At 35.1% G+C, this 23165-nt stretch overlaps 1 non-coding gene across 1 annotated transcript; it reads right to left on the bottom strand.

Annotated features, from left to right (window-relative positions):
- Positions 1–5071: 5071 nt before the first annotated feature.
- On the bottom strand, positions 5072–5178 carry LOC139851225 (small nucleolar RNA R71). The gene has a single exon (XR_011760580.1). It is a non-coding gene; the product is annotated as a small nucleolar RNA R71 (small nucleolar RNA).
- Between the last annotated feature and the right edge of the window lie 17987 nt (positions 5179–23165).

Raw genomic sequence — 23165 nt, 5'->3', positions numbered from 1 at the left:
TCAAAGTTGATCCCGCCAAGATTGAAGCCATCAGCAAGTGGGAGACCCCCGCTACTCCGACTCACATTCGCCAATTCCTAGGTCTCTCCGGTTACTACCGAAGGTTCATTGAAGGATTTTCTCTGATTGCGCTTCCTTTGACCGCGCTGACTCACAAGGGCAAGAAGTTCATTTGGGAACCCGCACACGAATCAGCATTCCAAACTTTGAAGAAGAAGTTAACCACCGCACCTATCCTATCACTTCCTGAGGGCAGTGATGACTTTGTTGTTTATTGCGATGCGTCGAAAAATGGTTTTGGTTGTGTACTGATGCAACGATCAAAGGTTATCGCTTATGCCTCCAGACAACTGAAGATTCACGAGCGAAACTACACTACGCATGATCTTAAACTTGGAGCCGTTGTCTTTGCACTCAAAATGTAGAGGCACTATTTGTATGGAACTAAGAGCACTATCTTCACCGATCACAAGAGTCTCCAACACATATTCGATCAGAAGCAACTGAATATGAGACAGCGTCGATGGATCGAGACACTCAACGACTACGATTGTGAACTCCGTTATCATCCTGGCAAGGCCAATGTTGTAGCTGACGCTTTAAGTCGAAAGGAGAGGATGGCACCTCTCCGTGTTAGGGCTTTAAACATCACCATCCATTCGAACCTCAACAGTTAAATCAGAGTAGCCCAAGATGAGGCTCTCAAGGAGGAGAATATATCTCACGAACATTTGAACATACTTGTCTCTCGATTCGGGGTTAGGGAGTCTGGACTCCGATGTTATGCCGGAAGAATTTGGGTACCTTATTATGGAGATCTACGGAACTTTATACTTGATGAAGCACACAAATCGAGGTATTCAATTCACCCTGGAGCGGGCAAGATGTACCACGACCTTAAAGAACAGTATTGGTGGCTGAATCTTAAGAAGGACGTTGCTACTTATGTTGGTAAGTGTTTGACTTGCTCGAAGGTTAAAGCCGAGCATCAGAGACCTTTTGGTTTGCTTCAATAACCAGAAATCCCATAATGGAAGTGGGAATGGATAACAATGGATTTTAACACCAAGCTACCAAAGACGGTGGGCGGATACGATACCATTTGGGTTATTGTTGACCGCCTCACCAAATCTGTACACTTCCTAGCGATGAAGGAAACTGATACAATGGAAAGACTTTCTCATCTATACATCAAGGAGGTTGTATCATGACACGGTGTACCTTTATCGATCATCTCAGATCGCGATCCCCGTTTTGCTTCTAGATTCTGGTGTTCTTTGCAAGAAGCCATGGGAACCCGTCTTGACATGAGTACTGCTTATCACCCTCAGACCGATGGGCAAAGTGAACGAACGATTCAGACCTTGGAAGACATGTTTTGTGCATGTGTCATTGATTTTTGAAAGGCCTGGGAAAGGCATTTGCCACTCGCCGAATTTTCTTACAACAACAGTTATCACTCAAGAATTAATGCTGCACCTTTTGAAGCATTGTATGGCCGTAAGTGCCGATCTCCTATTTGTTGGGCTGAAGTAGTCGAAAAGCAAATCACTGGACCCGAGGTAGTCCATGAAACCACGGAGAAGATTGCTCAGATTCAAGCTACACTTAAGACTGCCCGCGATCGTCAAAAGAGTTATGCTGATCTTAAACGTAAAGACTTTGAATTCAACGTTGGTGATCGTGTTATGTTAAAGGTTGCACCTTGGAAAGGTGTGATTCGTTTTGGAAAACGTGGAAATTTGAACCCACGATACATTGGTCCTTTTGAAATCTTGGAACGTGTTGGGCCCGTTGCTTACCGTTTGGATCTACCAGCACAATTGAGCTCAGTTCATCCTACCTTCCACGTGTCAAACTTGAAGAAGTGTCTTGCTGCACCTGAACTTATCATACCATTGGAAGAACTTACAATTGATGACAAACTCCACTCCGTGGAAGAGCCTGTTGAAATTATGGATCGTGAGATACAAACATTGAAACACAACAAGATTCCGATCGTTCGAGTACGATGGAATGCCAAACGAGGACCTGAGTTTACTTGGGAACGAGAGGATCAAATGATGCGAAAGTATCCTCACCTTTTTTCGACTCCTCCATCTACCTCAGCTTAAAATTTCGGGACGAAATTTTCTTTAACTGGTGGGTAATGTAACGACCCTGGATTTTCCAACGTTTATTTATTAATAATTATTATTATTAATACGTGTGATTAAACAAATATATGTTATTACATTTACATGTTGCCATGACTAAACGTACTTGACTTTAATTGCCCGAAACGTCTTTGTGACACACGAAACTTACACGAATAATATTTTCAAGTATTATTTACATTCATGATTAAGTTTATTAATCATTTTAATTAACTAAGGTGGTTGGTTAATTACTTGGGCTTTTGTTGGACTTTATTTGTTAATTAATTGAACTTGGGCTTTATTAGTGTAATGGACTCATGATATTGGGCTTATAAGCCCACCCTACATTTTAAGTGGACTAACTAGCCCACTCTTACATGTAAGTATCATTTTAAGATGTAACTAGTTAGTTGTTTACATAAGGAATCTTGTTAGCTCTTAATCCCCATGCAAGCACCCTTATGGACCAACTTTTTGAGCTTTACATACTAGTGACCATGGAATTCTTTCCTTCCCCCTTTGATGAGCTGCAGGCCGTGGCCTAGAAGGCCTTGGAGAGAGTTTTGTGGTTCATTTTTGTATTACTTCTTCACTTGTATCCTCTCACAAAAACACACACTTAATTCCTCTCAACTTTCCTCTCTTTTTTCTCTCTAAATTGTAAGTAGCAAGAACTTTCTTCTCTTCTTTTTCTTTGGCCAAAACCGTGGCCTTACACCACAAATCATCATCATCATTTGTTGTTTGCTACTTGTTCTTGATTATTATTTAGTTACATGTATTTGTTAGTTACTTTACATACTAGTTTCCAAGAACCAAACTTTCTAGTTTGATTCTTCATTTTATCTTGTTATAACAAGAACAACAAGAACATAAACTTGCTAGTTATGTTCTACATATACTTTCTTAAAGGATTGCAAGTTCATGTGTTGATTAAAATCATACTTGTGATTCATGAAGTAAACTTTAAAGTTTACTTTCTTAAAGATCAAACTTTGGTTTGAATCTTTAAAGTATGAACAACCATGAACAAATTACTTGTTTACTTAGTTTACTTCTTCATTTTATACACTTTATTTTCATGTTGTTGGTTGTTATTGGTCAAGTGTTACAAGATAACCTTGATCTCATTAATCTTGAACTAAAGTTAACTTGAAAGTTCAAGAACACACAAATAAGTTTTCTTTAAATATAACTTTGTATACTTATGCTTGATCTAGACTTTTGAGTCTTGGATCTTCAAGATCAAACTAAAGAACTATGTTCTACAACTTAAGATCTTGATTTCATAAGTTCATTTTCAAGTTTGTAACTTATTATTAGTCTTAAAGTTCATGTATGTGTTAGATCTAAGACTTTGATGTAACTTTGGTTCATCAAAACACTTGCAACACTTAATTGAGTTGTGCTTCATGTCTTAGACTTACACTTGGGTTATGATGGTCAAACCATGGTAAAGATGATGTAAACACATCAATGAGTTGTACACTTAAAGCTATAGGCATCAAGGATGAGAACCATGATGAACATCAAGCACCAAACTCACCGGAACCCATTATTTTTCTGCTTTCTGTCTTCTACCTACTATTTTCTGGTTTCTGTAACAGACCATTAGACCTGGGCTGTTGTGATTATGATTTTCAAATAGATCTTTTCGAGTAGATAACTTTTTATATAGGACTCGTCTTAATCCGAGTTACGGTTTAGGATTTATGGCCCTCCGATCGTCACTATGTCCTTTTAACGTTATGCAAAAATTTCTGACCTACTCGCACTTAGACCATCGCCACGGTCAAAAAAAGACGAGTTTGCTTCTGTAAATTTTACCACACTTAAAGGACTCATATACAGAACCATGGCCACTGGTCTCACCTTAATTCAGTAAGGGTAGAGGCCGTGGTGACTGACTGAAGTCAGCCTTTGTTTTAAACTACTTTCATGAACGAAACCTACTTTACACCTTTTGTTAAATGATGAATGATGATGACCCTTAAGACCTTATTTACATACTTTTAAACCTTTTTGGATGATTTACTGACTTAGTACTATTTGACTTAGGTTGAGGACCCGTTTGGACGACCTTCATTACTTGCTAACTTTCCGAGTCATACTTTACCGCTACTTAATCATTGTGAGTTATAGCATTCCCTTTTTACTTTAACTTATTTTGGGAACTGAGAATACATGCGGATTTTATTTTTTACATAGTAGGCACGAGTACTTAAACTTTATATATGTGTGGGTTATATAACGGCAGAAACATTCCCTTTAGCTCGGTAACGTTTAGTCATTGGTTTTTGAACCGGTGAACGCGAATCTTAGATATGGATCCATAGGGTTTGACATCCCCACTCGGGCTAGTCGCGCTAGCATTTAACGAGTGTTTAATACTTTGTAAACATACGCAATTTCCAAGTGTACTTTCAGGGGGTATAAACGTTAAGTTAGTTACCAAGTGCCCACGGTTAACATATACTTTATCGTACTATTTTGAAACGCTCTTTGTAGCACTGAAATCTCGTGGCCTACCTTACATACTGTTATAATTAAACTATAGCTCACCAACCTTTGTGTTGACGTTTTAAAGCATGTTTTTCTCAGGTGCTTGAGGTTAGCTTCCGCTGTGTACTAGTCGTGCTGTAGACACCCGCTGCTTAGAGTTGTTATCGCATGAACTACTTTATTTTGCATTCAAACATTAGTACTTTTGAACTATGACTTGTAACAACCGTTGTGGTCACATACACTTATTATTTGCTTCTACTTAGTGAAGCATGCTTTTGGATTGTAAAACATTCGATGGTGGTTTAGACATCACTTTATTTATGAATGCAAACTCTTTTTGAAATCACATATAGTACTTAACCTTGTAATGATCCTGTTGTTGATGATTCGTACACGATGGTTTTGTACGGGGCATCACAAAAGCCGTAAGACTTCAAGGAGAAATTGCCACATTCGCACAAAATCCAAATGAAACGTTATATGAGGCATGGACAAGATTCGGAAAAATGTTGAGAAGTTGTCCTCAACACGGTCTAGATACTTATCAAATAGTCCAAATATTTTACAAAGGAGTCGACGTGGTGACATGAAAAGACATCGACACAGCAGCTGGTGGTTTCATTATGAAGAAAACCACAACCGAAGCTCACAAAATTATTGATAATACAGCATCCCACTCACATGAGTGGCATCAAGAAAAAGATATTTTTCGTTCATCCAAAGCAGCTAGAGCCGATTCTAGCCATGACTTTGATTCCATCTCCGCAAAGCTAGATGCTTTCGAGAGACGAATGGAAAAGATGACTAAAGATATTCATGCAATACGAATTAGTTGTGAGCAGTGTGGAGGACCACATTTGACAAAAGATTGTCTTAGTGTTGAACAAACAATGGAACAAAGAGAGAATGTTTCATACATGAACTAAAGGCCGGGAAATAATTATCAGAATAATTATCAACAGCCCAGGCCAAACTACAATCAAAATCAGAATTATAACTGAAATGTTCCATACAACAACCAATAAGGTCCTAGCAATCAACAAGTATCTAATAATACTTACAACCAGCAAAGACCTATTTTTCCAAATAAACCACCACAAACCGATGATAAAAAGCCAAATTTAGAAGATATGATGTCGAAGCTGGTTGAATCTCAACCGCAGTTTTTCTCATCTCAGAAACAAACTAATTAACAAAATGCTCAAGCATTTAGAAATTAACAAGCTTCCATCCAAAATCTGGAACAAGAAGTGAGCAACCTAGCAAGATTGATAGGTGAAAGAAAACCGGGGAGTCTACCTAGCGATACGAATGCTAACCCCCGAAATGAAACAGCTAAAGCCATTACCACAAGAAGTAGTATTACACTTAAACCACCTGAAATGCCTGTAATTTCTGATGACTTTATTCCTATTACGCAGGCACTACAGCCTGAGCAAGAGAAGGAAACAGAGCCGGTAGTTAAAAAGGTTAATGAAGATAATACAGTTAAGGCAAAGCCTTATGTTAAACCATATCAACCACCACTTTCATACCCGAGTAAAATAAGAAAAGAAAGACTTGAAGCCGAGCAATCCAAATTCTTGGATATGTTTAAACAAATAAATGTAAATCTTCCTTTCATTGATGTGATTTCAGGAATTCCAAGATATGTTAAATTCTTGAAAGATTTAATCACAAATAGAAGGAAAATGGAAGAAATCTCGTTGTTCTGCAGTGTTGTTGAATAAGATACCAGAAAAATTATCAGATCCAGGAAGTTTCACAATTCCATGTTTTCTGGGTAGTCTTAGTTCAATAGAAGCATTGGCAGACTTAGGTGCTAGTATAAATTTAATGCCATATTCATTATACGCTAAACTAGACCTTGGATATTTGAAACCAACACGAATAAGCATACAACTAGTCGATCGATCAATAAAATATCCTAGAGGGATAATGGAAAACATGCTAGTTAAAGTTGGTACTTTAGTATTTCCAGTAGACTTTGTTATTTTGGACATGGAAGAAGATTCTCGAGTTCCTCTTATATTAGGAAGACCATTCTTAAACACGGCTAAAGCAATAATAGATGTGTTCGGTAAGAAACTAACCCTAAGTATAGAGAACGAGAGTGTTACTTTTTCTGTTGATAGAGCCATGCAACAACTGCAATCTGCAGATGATACATGTTATTATGTTCAAACTATAAATTCACAAGAAGAATTGTTACAAGAATTTCCAGAATTACAAGAAACATGAGAATGTTCTTTAGGAGAAGGAACTGAACCAATCGAGGAAGCTGAAATATTAGCCACACTTATGGCTAATGAATACGAACCAACAACAGATGAACTTCAAGTACTAAAAGAGGAAGACATATATCGATACAAATCATCGATAGAAGAACCACCGATATTAGAGTTAAAGCCACTTCCAAACCATTTGGAATACGCTTATTTACATGGTGAATCCGAATTACCTGTAATAATCTCGTCTTCTCTCACGAAAAATGAAAAATCTCAACTCATTTATGTGCTAAAAGCTCATAAACCAGCTATTGCATGAAAGATTCATGACATTAAAGGCATAAGTCCTTCGTATTGCACACATAAAATCCTTATGGAAGAAGGTCATAAAACGTATGTGCAACGCGAACGAAGACTAAATCCTAATATGCAAGATGTTGTTAAGAAATAAATTATTAAACTCCTTGATGCAGGTTTAATTTATCTAATCTCTGATAGTCCATGGGTAAGCCCAGTTTAATGCGTACCTAAGAAAGGAGGCATCACTGTCATCACAAATGAAAAAGATGAGTTTATTCACACTAGGACTGTAGCAGGATAGCGTGTTTGTATTGATTATAGAAAATTAAATGACGCCACCATAAAAGATCACTTTCCCTTACCTTTCATTGATCAAATATTGGAAAGGTTAGCTGGGAATAGTTACTATTGTTTTCTTGACGGTTTCTCCGGATACTTTCAAATTCCAATCGCACCCGAGGACCAAGAGAAAACCACCTTCACGTGCCCTTATGGTACTTTTGCTTATAAACGCATTCCATTTGGACTTTGCAACGCCCCTGCAACCTTTCAAAGGTGCATGATGGCGATTTTTTACGACATGATAGAAGAATGCATGGAAGTTTTCATGGATGACTTTTCAGTCTTCGGTGATACTTTTGAAACATGTCTAGTTAATCTTGAACGAATGCTTATTAGATGCGAAAAATCAAATCTAGTACTTAATTGGGAGAAATGCCATTTCATAGTTAAAGAAGGCATCGTTCTGGGTCATAAAATTTCAAGTGAAGGAATTGAAGTGGATAGAGCTAAAGTTGGTGTAATTGCTAAACTTCCACAACCCACCAATGTTAGAGGAGTCAGGAGTTTTCTAGGGCATGCCGGTTTTACCGACAGTTCATAAAAGATTTTTCTAAAATTGCCACTCCTATGAACAAACTCCTAGAAATGGATGCTCCATTCATCTTTTTGGATGAATGCATCAAATCTTTTAATATTCTTAAATAAAAACTCACTAATGCGCCAATCATGATAAATCCAAATTGGAATCTACCATTTGAACTCATGTGCGATGCAAGTGATTTTGCAATGGGAGCCGTTTTAGGACAAAGGATTGAAAAACGATTTCAACCTATTTATTACGCTAGTAAGACGTTACAAGGAGCACAAACGAATTACACAACTACTGAAAAAGAACTCCTTGCTATCGTTTTTGCTTTTGACAAATTTCGTTCATATCTCGTTCTAGCTAAAACGGTGGTCTATACTGATCATTCTGCTCTTAGATACCTATTTTCAAAACAAAATGCCAAACCACAATTAATCCGTTAGATCTTACTCTTACAAGAGTTCGATATTGAAATTTGAAATAAAAAAGGAGCAGAAAATCTCGCAGCTGATCATCTTTCTCGCCTTGAAAATCCCGAATTAGAAGTTCTAAATGAATCTACCATACAAGATAACTTTCCAGATGAATATCTCTTGCAAATCGATTATAGTGAAATTCCATGGTTTACAGACTTTGCAAACTACCTAGTATGTGGATTCTTTGAAAAAGGGTTGTCATACCAAAAACGAAAGAAATTCTTTAGTGATATAAAACACTATTTTTGGGAGGATCCAAATTTTTTTAAGAGATGTCCCGATGGAATAATACGCCGATGCGTATTTGGAGATGAAGCTAGTCAAATCTTAAACCATTGTCACACAGGACCAACAGGAGGGCATTATGGGCCTCAAATTACAGCGAAGAAAGTCTATGACACTGGATTCTATTCTCCTTCAATTTTCAAAGACACGCACCTTCTTTGTAAATCCTGTAATGCATGTCAAAGGGCCGGAAAAATAAGTCAACGTGATGAAATGCCACAAAATGTCATTCAAGTATGTGAAGTATTTGACGTTTGGGGTATTGACTTTATGGGTCCATTTCCAAAAATCTCATAATAATCTCTACATTCTCGTTGCTATTGATTATGTATCTAAATGGGCGGAAGCACAAGCTCTCCCAGCTAACGATGCACGAGTTGTAGTCAACTTCTTAAAACGTCTTTTAACTAGGTTTGGAACACCGAAAGCTTTAATAAGTGATCGGGGTACTCATTTTTGTAATAATCAACTTGAGAAAGTTCTCAAAAGATATGAAGTAAGTCATAAAATCTCAACCGATTATCATCCACAAACAAGTAGACAAGTTGAAAATACCAACCGAGCATTAAAACGTATTCTAGAGAAAACCGTAAGATCAAACCTGAAGGAATGGTCCATAAAATTGGAAGATGCACTATGGGCTTTCAGAACAGCCTACAAAACTCCAATTGGAAACACACCTTTTAAACTCGTTTACGAAAAAGCATGTCACCTGAAGGGACCCGTTCATATACATTATAAACGATTCACAATAGTTGATTACATCGCGAGGTATTTGACCTCTATATGATACATTTTACAAAAATTGCATTCGTTTTTAAAACACAAACTTTATTTACATCTAAAGTTGATGACATGCATACCATTTCAAAATACTTCCAACTATAATTGACTTAATAATAATCTTGATGAACTCTATGACTCGAATGCAACGTCTTTCGAAATATGCCATGAATGACTCCAAGTAATATCTTTAAAATGAGAAAATGCACAGCGGAAGATTTCTTTAACTCCTGAGAATAAACATGCTTTAAAGTGTCAACCAAAATTAGTTTATAATAAACGATCATTTTCATCATTTTAATAGACCACAAGATTTTCCATTTCCATTTCTCATAAATATACGTCCCATGCATAGAGACAAAAATATTATTCATATGGATTAAACACCTGGTAACCGACATTAACAAGATGCATATAAGAATATCCCCTATCATTCCGGGAAATCCTTCGGACATGATAAAAACGAATTCGAAGTACTAAAGCATCCGGTACTTTGGATGGGGTTCGTTAGGCCCAATAGATCTATCTTTAGGATTCGCGTCAATTAGTAGATCGGTTTACTAATTCTTAGGTTACCAAGCAAAAGGGGCATATTCGGCTTCGATCATTCAACCATATAATGTAGTTTCGATTGCTTGTGTCTATTTCGTAAAACATTTATAAAAGCAGCGCATGTATTCTCAGTCCCAAAATATATATTGCAAAAACATTTAAAAAGGGAGCAAATGAAGCTCACCATAATGTATTTTGTAGTAAAAATACATATGACGTCACTTAACAAGTGTAGGGTTGACCTCGGATTCACGAACCTATATTATTCATATATTTATTAAAACATATACTTGTAATCGAACAAGTTTAGATATTATTATTAATTGTTATTTCAGTAACTTGTATGTTTCATTAGTAACTATATTAACTATATTTATTTTATATACTTTAGATAAATAATTAGTATTTATTATGAAAATATTAATGTTGTTATGCGATATGTTTTAAATATATTCTTATATAGTTATTTATTTGGTAAAATAATATCAATAATAATAAATAAAAATTTGTATCTTTTTATGTTAATAATAATAATACTAAAAGTAATTAGATTTAGTAATGATACTGCTATTAATAGTTTTGATAATAATACTAGTAATAAAAGTAATGTTAGTAATAATAATAATTTTTAATGAAAAGATAATAATGATAAGATAAAAATGTTAGTTTTCATAAAAATAATATTTTAAATAATAATGGTACTTTTAATAAAAATGATGATTCTAAAAGAAATTTTAATAGTGATATTAATAATAATACTATATATTTTAATAATAATAATAATGATAATAATATTCCTAATATCAATAATAATAATACTTGTTCTAATACTTGTTTAGATATTAATAATAGTTAATAAAATAATAATAATTAAAATAACAACAATAATAATAATACTAATAATAATAATAATAAACGTGTGATTAAGTTAACCTTCTCTCTTCATAGACTGGATTTCGTGCTCTATGGTTGAACAGTGGCGGACACAAGTCTTCAGGAAAAAATCTCATATTAAGCTCATGTAATTATTTTAGTCATAAAATGTGTGAAACATGATCGAGTAGGCTCATCAATTATTTATTTTATTACACTCACAAGCTCGCAACTTACTTAATATCAATCAAAATAATGGACGTATATTATTATAAATTTGAAACAATATATGAATATTCGATATACATTACATATATATCTATATTTATTTTAATAATAAATTTTATTATATCTTATATTATTTTACTTTACAAAATTTATTTTAATAACTAACTATATAATATTTATTATATATATATATATATATATATATATATATATATATATATATATATATATATATATATATATATATATATATATATATATATATATATATATACACACACACCTATTTACAAATAGTTGTTCGTGAATCGTCGGAATTGGTTGAAGGTCAATTGAATAAATGAAACAGTTCAAAATTTTTGAGATTCAATTAAATAGACTTTGCTTATCATATCAAAATCATATAAGAATAAAGTTTAAATTTGGTCAGAAATTACCGGGTCGTCACAGTACCTACCCGTTAAAGAAATTTCGTCCCGAAATTTGAGTGAGGTCGTCATGGTTAACAATAAATATATTTTCATAACGCATATGAGTTGATCAATTGAGTTTTATCATTATTGAGTAATATGGATAAAACCATTTGATTATTCGAAGAGTACAAATGAAGCTATCGCAAAAGAGCGAAATGATAAATAAAGATTCGTCTTGACTTTTGACGTAGTCACGGTTGATTTCCGAAATTCAAGGAATTTAAGAAAATCTTCTAATTAGAAAGAAAATGTAATAGCATGATTTATTAGCAACTGTTGGAATTATGGAAAGGATATAAATATCAAGAGATTATTTCCTTAATACGTTTAGAGGTTAAGTAGAATGAAAGAGTCGCGTAACATGGTTCATGATGAGGATAAGGTCTGTGAATCATCATCACCTTACATTAGAAATTTAGCATGACTTACTGTAATATAACCACGTTGGCCTGACGTCATTATATTATACTAACTCATGCTTCAATTTCCAACACTCCTCTAGGAGATCATTCATAATTTAAACTCGATTGTTACAGAATATAGAAACTAAAACAGTTTCTTTTATGATGTAATACAGATAGCACGAGGATTTAGATAATTTTGGATAATTATTTATGAAGTTATCTTCAGAAATATCGAGGATATTTATTATGAAAGATACGATGATATCTTGGAATTTCTAAGATCGAAGGATGATGAAGAAACTTTTTCCGCAAGAATTTAGATTAAAGAAGGAACAAGGTATTAATTAAATATTTCATCAGATGCTGAATCATCTGAATTTTGTAAGTACATGTTTAGTCCTGGTGATTTGTCCACAGTCTCCTTCATGGTTTACTAAATCCGTTTTTTTTTCAGTACCAAAACTTTTGAGCTGTTTCAGTATGTCGCTCTTTATTATCAAACTTTTGACTTTTTAAACAGTCTTCAGTTTTCGCTGTTTCATCAGCTTTTTCAGAACTCAGAGATCCGATTCGTAAGCTAGAGTGCTTTTCAGGAATTCAGAGATTCCGAATTGAAATTCGTCGGTCCAGAAGATATACGTTATATATAGATATATAACTGTTGACGTAGAAACGCTGCGAAATTTGAGAATTAATGATTAATGCTTCCCGGTATTTGGTATGGCAACTATCGCTACAAGATGCCGATGAGTACATGATAGGGTTTCATTAAATAAATATAGCAATTTTTCGGAGATATTTAAGCCAAGGAGCAACAAGGTTGCTGGTACGTCTGTTGGTAATATTGTAGAATATAAAAGGTTTCCCGGTAACAATAACAATGGCAAACGTATATATCCAAGTTATAATAAGGTTGATTCGAACGAAAAGTCGAAGTTATCTTGCTGGAGCTGTGACAAAACTGGCTATCTCGAACAGGAGTTTCAAAGTTATTTTCGGTAATAATAACGCTAAAGGAATTAGCACAGTTACATGTTAAACGTTTACTCAGTTTCCAAGAGTTTTTCAGGTGCATAACTATATGCATAAATATTTCCTTCCGTAGATGAAGTGCGGTTGGTTCATCTTCTCGATTGAGGTATTTTCAAGAATCATGAAAGGTTTGAACGCAGATTGTAATCGTCAAGATACAAATGAGGTTTAAGATGAAATCAAGTGGCAAACTTGAAAAATTGTTTAGTTTCATATGTTATAATCAATATTTAAATTCATTTTAATTGTCCAATGTTGGTAGTCCTCAGTTGATAGTCCATAGTTAACAGTCCAATAATTCATATATAGTTTAATATATAATATTCGAATTAATTAATACGTATCGTGACCCGTTTACATGTCTCAGACTCGATCACAACTCAAAGTATATATATTATTATAGAATCAACCTCAACCATGTATAGCTAACTCCAGCATTACTGCATATAGAGTGTCTTGGTTATTCCAAATAATATATATAGATGCGTTGATATGATATGTCAAAACCTTGTATACGTGTCCCGATATTTAAATGCGTAAATAACAGTATTTAAATGACGATAAATAAGGTGCGTAAAATAAATAACAGAAATTAAATGACGATAAATAAAATTGCGAGAATATAAATTGCGATAAATAAACTGCGATAAATAAATTGCGATAATAAAATGTAATAAGGAATTAACAGTTAGCTAGGAACAGTTAGCCAGGATTTTGTTAGCGTGGATTCTTAAATAAATTTCTCATAGTTAATTTGTTTGTTTCTAACAAATTTTATTTTGTCAAATGTTTTCTTCATTATGCCACTTGTTAGTTTCTGATAAGTCAAAATCCAAATATGAAATTGTATGAAAATGGTTATTCTGCGGTGAACGGATACGTATATCTGTGGATGTAAGTAGGATAGTAAATGATTGTTGAATCAGATTCGAAGAATGTACAGTGTAACTTATTAATGTGAAATCTAAATATTCCTCGGGCATTACCTACCTGTGACGACCCCGTCAAAACACTTAATGGATCCGTCAGTTGGTTCCACAGCTTGATCGGACTTAAATGAATTAAATAAACAAAGTTGCATTCTTTTATCTCAAAAGTTTCTCAAAAAGGAAACAAACCAAAATATGTAGTTTTAAACAACCAACCATAGTAATAAACCAAAAGTTGACACAAAACCTTGTCAACAAACCCACAAGTTTAAATTACCCAAAAATAGAATGCAAGCTTAAGTTTCATAATTGTTTCATAAAATCTGCCCAAATGCATGCAGACTCTTCTAAACACAGCGGAAGCATCACAAAACTCAAGTACCTGTGAAAACATGCAAGTAAACTGTCAACACAAAGGTTTAGTGAATTATAGGTTTAAATAAATAAGTAAACTTTAGACCACAAGATTTAAAAATGTTAGAAAACATTAAACATTATTCCATTATCAATGAGCCACCTGGTAACCACTTAACCCTTTATTTACCCTTGCCAAACACAATAAAAATATACACTTGGACAGTGTATCTACAACAAATTACGAAGTACAAAACATTCCGATTATAAATTGCTAGCGCGACTAGCTCGAAATGGGGTTGTCAAACTCGATAGATCTATCCATAGGATTCGCGTTCACCAGTAGAAACCAATGATTACAGTTACCAGACTAGGGAATATATTTGTCCAACTCACAATGAATAATTAAATTTAACTGTTACTTGAGTCTAAACGTAAATGAAAATGCATGTAATCACATCCCAAAAATATACTTTGAAAAGTATGTAAAAACGGGACTATAACTCACCTTAAAAGCAACTGAAGAAACCACACAAACAAGCGAACAGCAAATAGAGTAAAGTGATCAGGAATGATCACAACGCCGACCTATAAATAAAGCAGGTCGATATAAATAACTAACTTAGGTCAAGTCTTAGTATGATAGCTATTGTACATGTTGCAAGTAGACATAGAACAATACTCGGCAAGCATCGGTATGACTGGAGCAGCGTACGGACACATACTTTCTATTTTTAGAAAGTTTCTATTTTTAGCAGGTTTCCATTTTTAGAAAGTTTCTATTTTAGGAAAGTTTCTATTTTTGAAAAGTTTCTATTTTAGGAAAGTTTCCAAATTTAGAAAGTTCTATTTTTAGAAAGTTTTTAAGTTAGGAAAGTTTCCTTATTTAGAAAGTCAACAAAAGTCAACTGAAAGTCAAAGTCAACCGAAAGTCAACTCAAAAGTCAACCTTAGTCAAACATAGTCAACACTAACTTGAAAAGTGTAAGTTATAATAATAACATAAGTTATAATGTTTATTAAAGTTAAAAGTGTATAATTATGTCATAACATAAGTTTAATTAAATAAAATGAATTATTAAAGTTAATATAAGTTGAAATGATATAATTAATATAACATAAGTAGTTAATTAATTAATTAAATATTAGTCATAATATAGTAAATTTTAAATCATATCATAAGTATTATTAATTAATAATGAATTATTAATCATATCATAAGTTTCTAAATATAATTATTAAATCATAAGTATTTAATAATTAAATCATAATTAAATAATAATTAAGTCTTATAATAATTAAATAATTATTTAATCTTCATTATAAGTCTTATAATAATATTCTTATAAAATAAATTTAATACTTATCATAAGTATTTTCTATTAATAATAAAAGTGTCATTAATCATAAGTTAAATTAAAAGGTTAATTAAATCATAAATAATAATTAAATGATATAATAAATATTTATATCATAAGTCTTAAATAATAATAATTACTTCTTTTACCATAAGAAATTTATTAATAATGAGTTTCATTATTTTTATCATAAGTTTTAGAATTAAACATAAGTTTTAATTCAAAAGTTCATCGGGTTGTATCTTGAGCCCCGGGTGTCGATTTCAGGCGAGCCTTATATGCATCTCCGCCTATTCAAACCACCCGACACAAAGGTGCACTCAAGAACACACCAATAACAGTCCACAAGTCGTGGTAATCAGCCATGTCACCACTTGGACCTTCAATTTACACAAAACCGTGTTTTAGTCGAAACGGGTGAACCGTGGCTCGGATTTAGGTGACCCGAACATGAAAGTTCATCCCACCATCAGTCCTAACACACTAACACACCCTAAAGACACCAAGTAAGGTCACAAAGTCGGACCAAACCTGTTTCATGTCAATCCACATTTCAATTTTAACAAAATAGTAATTTGATCATAACTAGGGCTCCGGGAATCGAAACGACATGAATCCGGAGTCTAAAATTAATGTCTTAATGAGAGGAACTCATTTACATACTTTATTTTAACTTTTATCTCAGTCACAAACCCAGAATACACGAAAAAGCTGCTGTCCAGAATTTAACAAACCGAAAACATGTGATTATGAGTACATCTATGCATACAAACACCATTACAATAATCCACAAACATCATACTACTAAATAATCATAAAAATACAGTAAATAAATGAAAAATTGAAAATTCTAGGGTTAGGGTTTATACCCTAATCGAGAAACGATCTATGTAATCGCGTAGAGAAGAACGAGATGAACGCGTTGGTACTAATCACTCCTTGATCCAAGCTTTAATTTTAGATGATGATGGTGATGTTGGTGATGAATGGTGACGGAAAAGGGAGAGCAAAAAGGGAGAGCACAAAATAGAACTAGGTTTTTGGATAAATTTAGAAGTGATAAGATAAAAATATCAAGTAAAGAAAAATAAGGAGTGTTAACCCCCTCCCCCCTTGGCTTCGGCCGAAACTTGCATGGGGGTGGGCCCCATGGGTACACTTTTGATAAATTATAATTTCCTGATGGCCCGAAAGCCCGAACGAGTCCCGAAACGCGAAAACACGCTTACGCGATTAAAAATCCGGAAAGATAACAAACGCGCGACGAAAAATAAATATAAATACACTATATAATAATATGATCTTAAAATATCATATTTAAAATATTTAGAATTTAAATGTCCCAAAAACTCAACCGTTGGTTTTAAAACTGAAAAGATTCGCCGGATGGAAATCCGCGAGACGTAGAAACGTATAAATTAAAATATGAATACAAATATTCACATAACACATAATAATTAATATATATATATATATATATATATATATATATATATATATATATATATATATATATATATATATATTATAAAAATAATAATATAGGTCATAGAAATGACGTGGCACACTAACAGTTAACGACCGTTAAATAATTAACGGAAAAGATAACGGAAAAAGTAGGGTCGTGACAGTACCTTCCCGTTACGGAAATTTCGTCCCGAAATTTAAGCAGGCGCAGGGGTTGACTCGGCATCTGAGAACAAATGCGGGTACTTCTGCTTCATCTGGTCTTCACGCTCCCAAGTGAACTCGGGACCGCGTCTAGCGTTCCTTCTGACCCGAACAATAGGAATTCTGCTCTGTTTAAGAGTCTTAACCTCTCGGTCCATGATTTCAACAGGCTCCTCAATAAAATGCAATTGCTTATCAACTTGAAGTTCCTCCAAAGGAATAGTCTGATCAAATTCAGCCAAGCACTTCTTTAAATTCGAAATATGGAAAACATCGTGAACAACACTGAGTTCTTGTGGTAATTTCAAACGATAAGCCACCGGTCCAACTCTTTCAATGATCTCAAATGGTCCCACGAAACGAGGACTTAACTTCCCCCTTTTACAAAAACGGATTACGCCCTTCCAAGGCGAAACCTTTAACATAACACGATCACCAACTTGAAATTCAACATCTTTCCTTCCCTTATCGGCATAACTCTTTTGCCGACTTCTAGCAGTTCTCAACCTTTCTTTAATTTGTACAATCTTCTCAGTAGTCTCGTGAATAATCTATGGACCTGTAAGTTGAGCATCCCCAACCTCATTCCAACAAATAGGAGACCTACATTTCCTACCGTACAAAGCTTCAAACGGTGCGGCTTTAATACTTGCGTGGTAACTGTTGTTATAAGAAAACTCAGCTAGCGGCAAATATTTATCCCACCCATTTCCAAAATCAATGACGCACGCTCGCAACATATCTTCTAATGTCTGAATGGTCCTTTCACTTTGACTATCCGTTTGAGGATGATAAGCGGTGTTCATATCCAACCTAGTACCCAAGGCTTCCTGTAAAGATCGCCAAAACCTCGACACAAATCGACTATCTCGGTCGGAAATAATGGAAACAGGAACACCATGCCTAGAAACAATCTCTTTCAAATACAAACGGGTGAGTTTCTCCATCGAATCCGTTTCCCTAATCGGCAAAAAGTGAGCCGACTTAGTGAGTCGATCTACAATCACCCAAATCGCATCATAGCCACCCGAAACTCTTGGTAACTTAGTAATAAAATCCATAGTAATACCTTCCCACTTCCACTCAGGAATTTCTGGTTGCACCAAAAGTCCAGACGGTTTTTGATGTTCAGCTTTGACCTTAGCATAGGTCAAACACTTAGCCACATACGTAGCCACATCACCTTTCAAATTATGCCACCAATACAGCTGTTTAAGATCCTGATACATCTTTCCTGAACCAGGATGAATAGAGTATCTAGACTTATGAGCCTCATCCAAAACAAGTTGTCGATGACCTCCAAATTTCAGAACCCAAAGACGTCCCGCAAAATACCTAGTACCATCAGCTCGAATTTCAAACTTCTTAGCTACCTTTTCTAGATTTTCCTTCACGAAATTCTCCTCCTTTAAGGCTTCTTGTTGTGCCTCAACCCTGCGAGGTTTGATCTAACTGTCATATTCAAGGCCCTAACCCTGCGAGGTTCAGTCCTTTCTTTACGACTCAATGCATCAGCCACAACATTGGCCTTACCCGGGTGATACAAAAGGTCACAATTATAATCATTCAACGTCTCAATCCATCTTCGCTGTCTCATGTTCAACTGTTTCTGATCGAGGATATGTTGAAGACTCTTGTGATCGGTATACACAGTACTCTTAACACCATAAAGATAGTGTCTCCAAATTTTAAGCGCAAAAACAACAGCCCCCAACTCTAAATCATGAGTTGTATAGTTCCGTTCGTGAATCTTCAACTGTCGTGATGCATACGCAATAACCTTCTTTCATTGAATCAAAACGCAACCATAGCCTTGTCGCGATGCATCACAATAAACAACAAAATCGTCATTACCCTCTGGTAGTGACAAAATCGGAGCGGTAGTCAACTTTTTCTTCAAAATCTGAAAAGCATCCTCTTGTTCATCCTTCCACTCATACTTCTTCCCCTTATGCGTTAAAGCAGTCAGAGGTTTCGCAATACGAGAGAAATCCTGAATGAACCTTCGATAGTAACCTGCCAACCCTAAGAACTGACGAATCTGAGTAGGAGTTTTTGGGGTTTCCCACTTCTCAATCGCCTCAATTTTAGCAGGATCAACTTGTATTCCCTGTTTACTAACAATATGACCAAGGAACTGAACTTCTCTTAACCAAAAAGCACACTTAGAGAACTTAGCGTACAACTCTTCTTTCTTTAACAAATCAAGCACTAACCTCAAGTGTTCTTCGTACTCTTCATCACTCTTAGAATAGATAAGGATGTCGTCGATGAAAACAATAACGAACTTGTCCAGATAGTGTCTACACACACGGTTCATGAGGTCCATGAACACAGCAGGTGCATTTGTCAATCCGAACGGCATAACAAGAAATTCAAAGTGACTGTAACGGGTGCGAAAAGCAGTTTTTGAAACATCAGATTCCTTAACACGCAACTGATGATAGCCAGAACGAAGATCAATTTTTGAATAAACAGAAGAACCCTGAAGCTGATCGAACAGATCATCAATTCTCGGAAGAGGATAACAATTTTTAACAGTGAGCTTATTCAGTTCACGATAATCAATGTATAAACGAAAAGAACCATCTTTCTTCTTAACAAACAGAACGGGAGCTCCCCAAGGGGACGAACTAGGACGAATAAAACCTTTGTCTAACAACTCACGGAGTTGACTCGACAATTCTTGAAGTTCGGAAGGCGCAAGACGATAAGGAGCACGTGCTACAGGAGCAGCGCCGGGAACAAGATCAATCTGAAATTCTACCGCGCGTTGTGGCGGAAGGCCAGGTAAGTCATCGGGAAACACCTCGGGAAAATCCCTAACAATGTGAACGTCATCAACGTTCTTTACTTCCTTACTAGGATCAACAACATGAGCAAGAATAGCATGACAGCCCTTGCGGAGATGTTTACGAACTTTCATACAGCTAATAAGGTTTAACTGTGTGCATTTCTTATCTCCAAAGACCATCAGTGGCTCTCCAATCACATCAGTAATACGAATAGCCTTATCATAACACACGATCTCAGCACGGTTCGCGGACAACCAATCCATACCAATAACAATATTAAAACTACCAAGTTCAATCGGTATCAAATCTATCTCAAAATTCCTACCACCCAGATTAATGTTACATTTACGATGTACAGTCTTAGCAGTAAGTTCTTTACCATTAGCTACTTTAACAACATAAGTATTGTCTAAGGGAGTCAACGGCGTTTTGATTCGCGGACTTAATTTACTCGACACGAAACTTAAATCAGCCCCTGAATCAAATAGTACATAAACTGGTAAATCGTTGACTGAGAACGTACCAGTAACAAGCTTAGGATCTTCCTCCGCATCCTTAGCATTAATGTTGAACGCTCGGCCGCGTGCAGTCTCTGCAGTCTTCTTGTTGGGACAAGCATCTCGGAAATGCCCCGGCTTCCCACACTCATAACAAACCCTTGGATTACCTCCATTATTCGATTTCCCATTACCGTTACCGTTACCACCTCTATTACCAACATTATTATTATTACCACCAGTCGCGGGAGTAGCAAACCCCGGCAAAAGCACTGTACAATCTTTAGCAATGTGCCCTTGCTTAGAGCACCTCTTACAAGTAACTGTGCAGTAACCATCATGAGCTTTATAGCAACGAGGACACACACGCTGATTTCTGTTATTAGCACCTGAGGTATCCTGTTTCTTCTGCTGACCCTGGTTTTGATTGCGGTTGTTATCCCACTTTTGTTTCCCATTATCAGCCTTCTTGACAACCTCCTCACTACTTTCAACAACTGTAGTCTTGCTTCTTCTCAACACCTTGTCATTAAGTTTGTGGGCCATAGACATAGCCGCCTCAATAGTCTGGGGTTCACTAGACTCAACCCCGTGTTCAATCTTCTCGGAAAAACCATCAATGTAAGCCTCAATTTTGCGGTCCTCATCCGCATAAACCCTAGGACACAGCAAAGTTAACTCAAAAAACCTTCGTTCATAGGCATCTAACTCGGTGCCATGCATTTTCAAATTCTTGAGCTCAACCTCTAGCTTCTTAAGCTCACCCCGAGGTCTATAGCGGGTGATCAATCTTTCCTTAAAATCATTCCAAGCCAAACCATAAGCTACATCGTTCCCCAAACTACTAACAAGATTGTTCCACCATGTCAAGGCACTATCCTTGAAAGTGCAACTAGCGAAACTAACTTTGTCCTCTTCACGGACCCGACTGACCCTGAAGATAGATTCGATTTTCTCGAACCAACGAGTAAGCCCTATTGGTCCTTCCGTACCACTGAATTCTTGGGGTAAACCAGCCATAAAAGTTTTGTAGGAGCATCCCACGTTGTTGTTCTGATAGTGCTCCAAATGAACATATATTTAGTAGCAATATCGTTCCAATATGTAAAGTTTTTAAATGTAATTTCCTTATTTTTAGTTGTAATAGTTAAATAAATAAGTGCGAAGACGAAAGACGCAAATCGCTCGAAAATGAAGATTTAAAGACAAAAACGAAGATTTGAAAGACCAAAACGTCCAAAAAGCTCAAATGTACAAGATACAATTCAAAAGGTTCAATTTATTGATGAGAAACGTCTAAAAATGACAAGAGTACAAGTTACAAAACGCAAAGTACAAGATATTAAATTATACGAAAGGACGTTCGAAAATCCGGAACCGGTACCCGAGCCAACTTTCAACGCTCGACGCAACGGAGCTGAAAGTACAAGTCAACTATGCACAAGAATATAATATAATATTTAAATAATTCATAATAAGAATAATATTAAATAATAAAAAGTTGTTAATTGAGCATAGTTCAGGGGTCATAAGTGAAAATTTCAATTTATCATTTGCCTATAAAAGGCCATCTAAATCGATGATTTAGATACACCTTTTTCCAATCTTCTTTCTTTCTTTCTTATGTAATTTATATTTATATTTATAATATTAAGTTTAATTTAAGATTAATAATAATTGGGTTATTGTAAGAAATGTTTTACGGGTTTTAAAGTAGAAACTCTGTCCGTGTAACGCTACGCGATTAATCACCACTGTAAGCTATGTTCTTCCTTTTTAATTTAATGTCTCGTAACTAAGTTATTATTATGCTTATTTGAGCCGAAGTAATCGTGATGTTGGGCTAAAATATTAAGACGGGGTTATTGAACTTTGTACCATAATTAAGGTTTGGGCAAAAGACCGACACTTGTGGAAATTGGACTATTGACTATTAATAGATGGGGGGTATTGTCTAATTGAGTGACAACTCATTGGAGTCTGTCGAACCTATCTTCAAATTAATTATCCTAATAATTAATAATGATTATGGTTGTCCTATTTAGTGACGTTCATATGGAATCTATTATAATCATTTAATTAATTATTCGGGTTGGGTAATTGATTATTCAAACTGATCAAGTGGGTAAATTAATATTCATATCTAATCAAAACAGGGGTAGATTACATACAGTGATAACTGGTGTAATTGTTGACAGAAGTGATAACTGCGTCACAGTTTAAATCCTTAATTAGTTGAAATATTTGACTTCGGGTATAAGGGTAATTTGACGGGGACACTCGCACTTTATATTTATGACCGGGGAACTATTTTGGACAAAAACCACATAGGTTTCAAATAATCCAGGACAAAGGACAATTAACCCATTGGACAATTAATTAAAATCAAAAAGTCAAACATCATGGTTACGGAAGT

Source organism: Rutidosis leptorrhynchoides, chromosome 5, assembly GCF_046630445.1.
Source record: "Rutidosis leptorrhynchoides isolate AG116_Rl617_1_P2 chromosome 5, CSIRO_AGI_Rlap_v1, whole genome shotgun sequence".
Taxonomy (NCBI): domain Eukaryota; kingdom Viridiplantae; phylum Streptophyta; class Magnoliopsida; order Asterales; family Asteraceae; genus Rutidosis; species Rutidosis leptorrhynchoides.
Note: the sequence above shows the minus strand (reverse complement) of the source record. Positions and strands in the feature narration are given on the sequence as shown.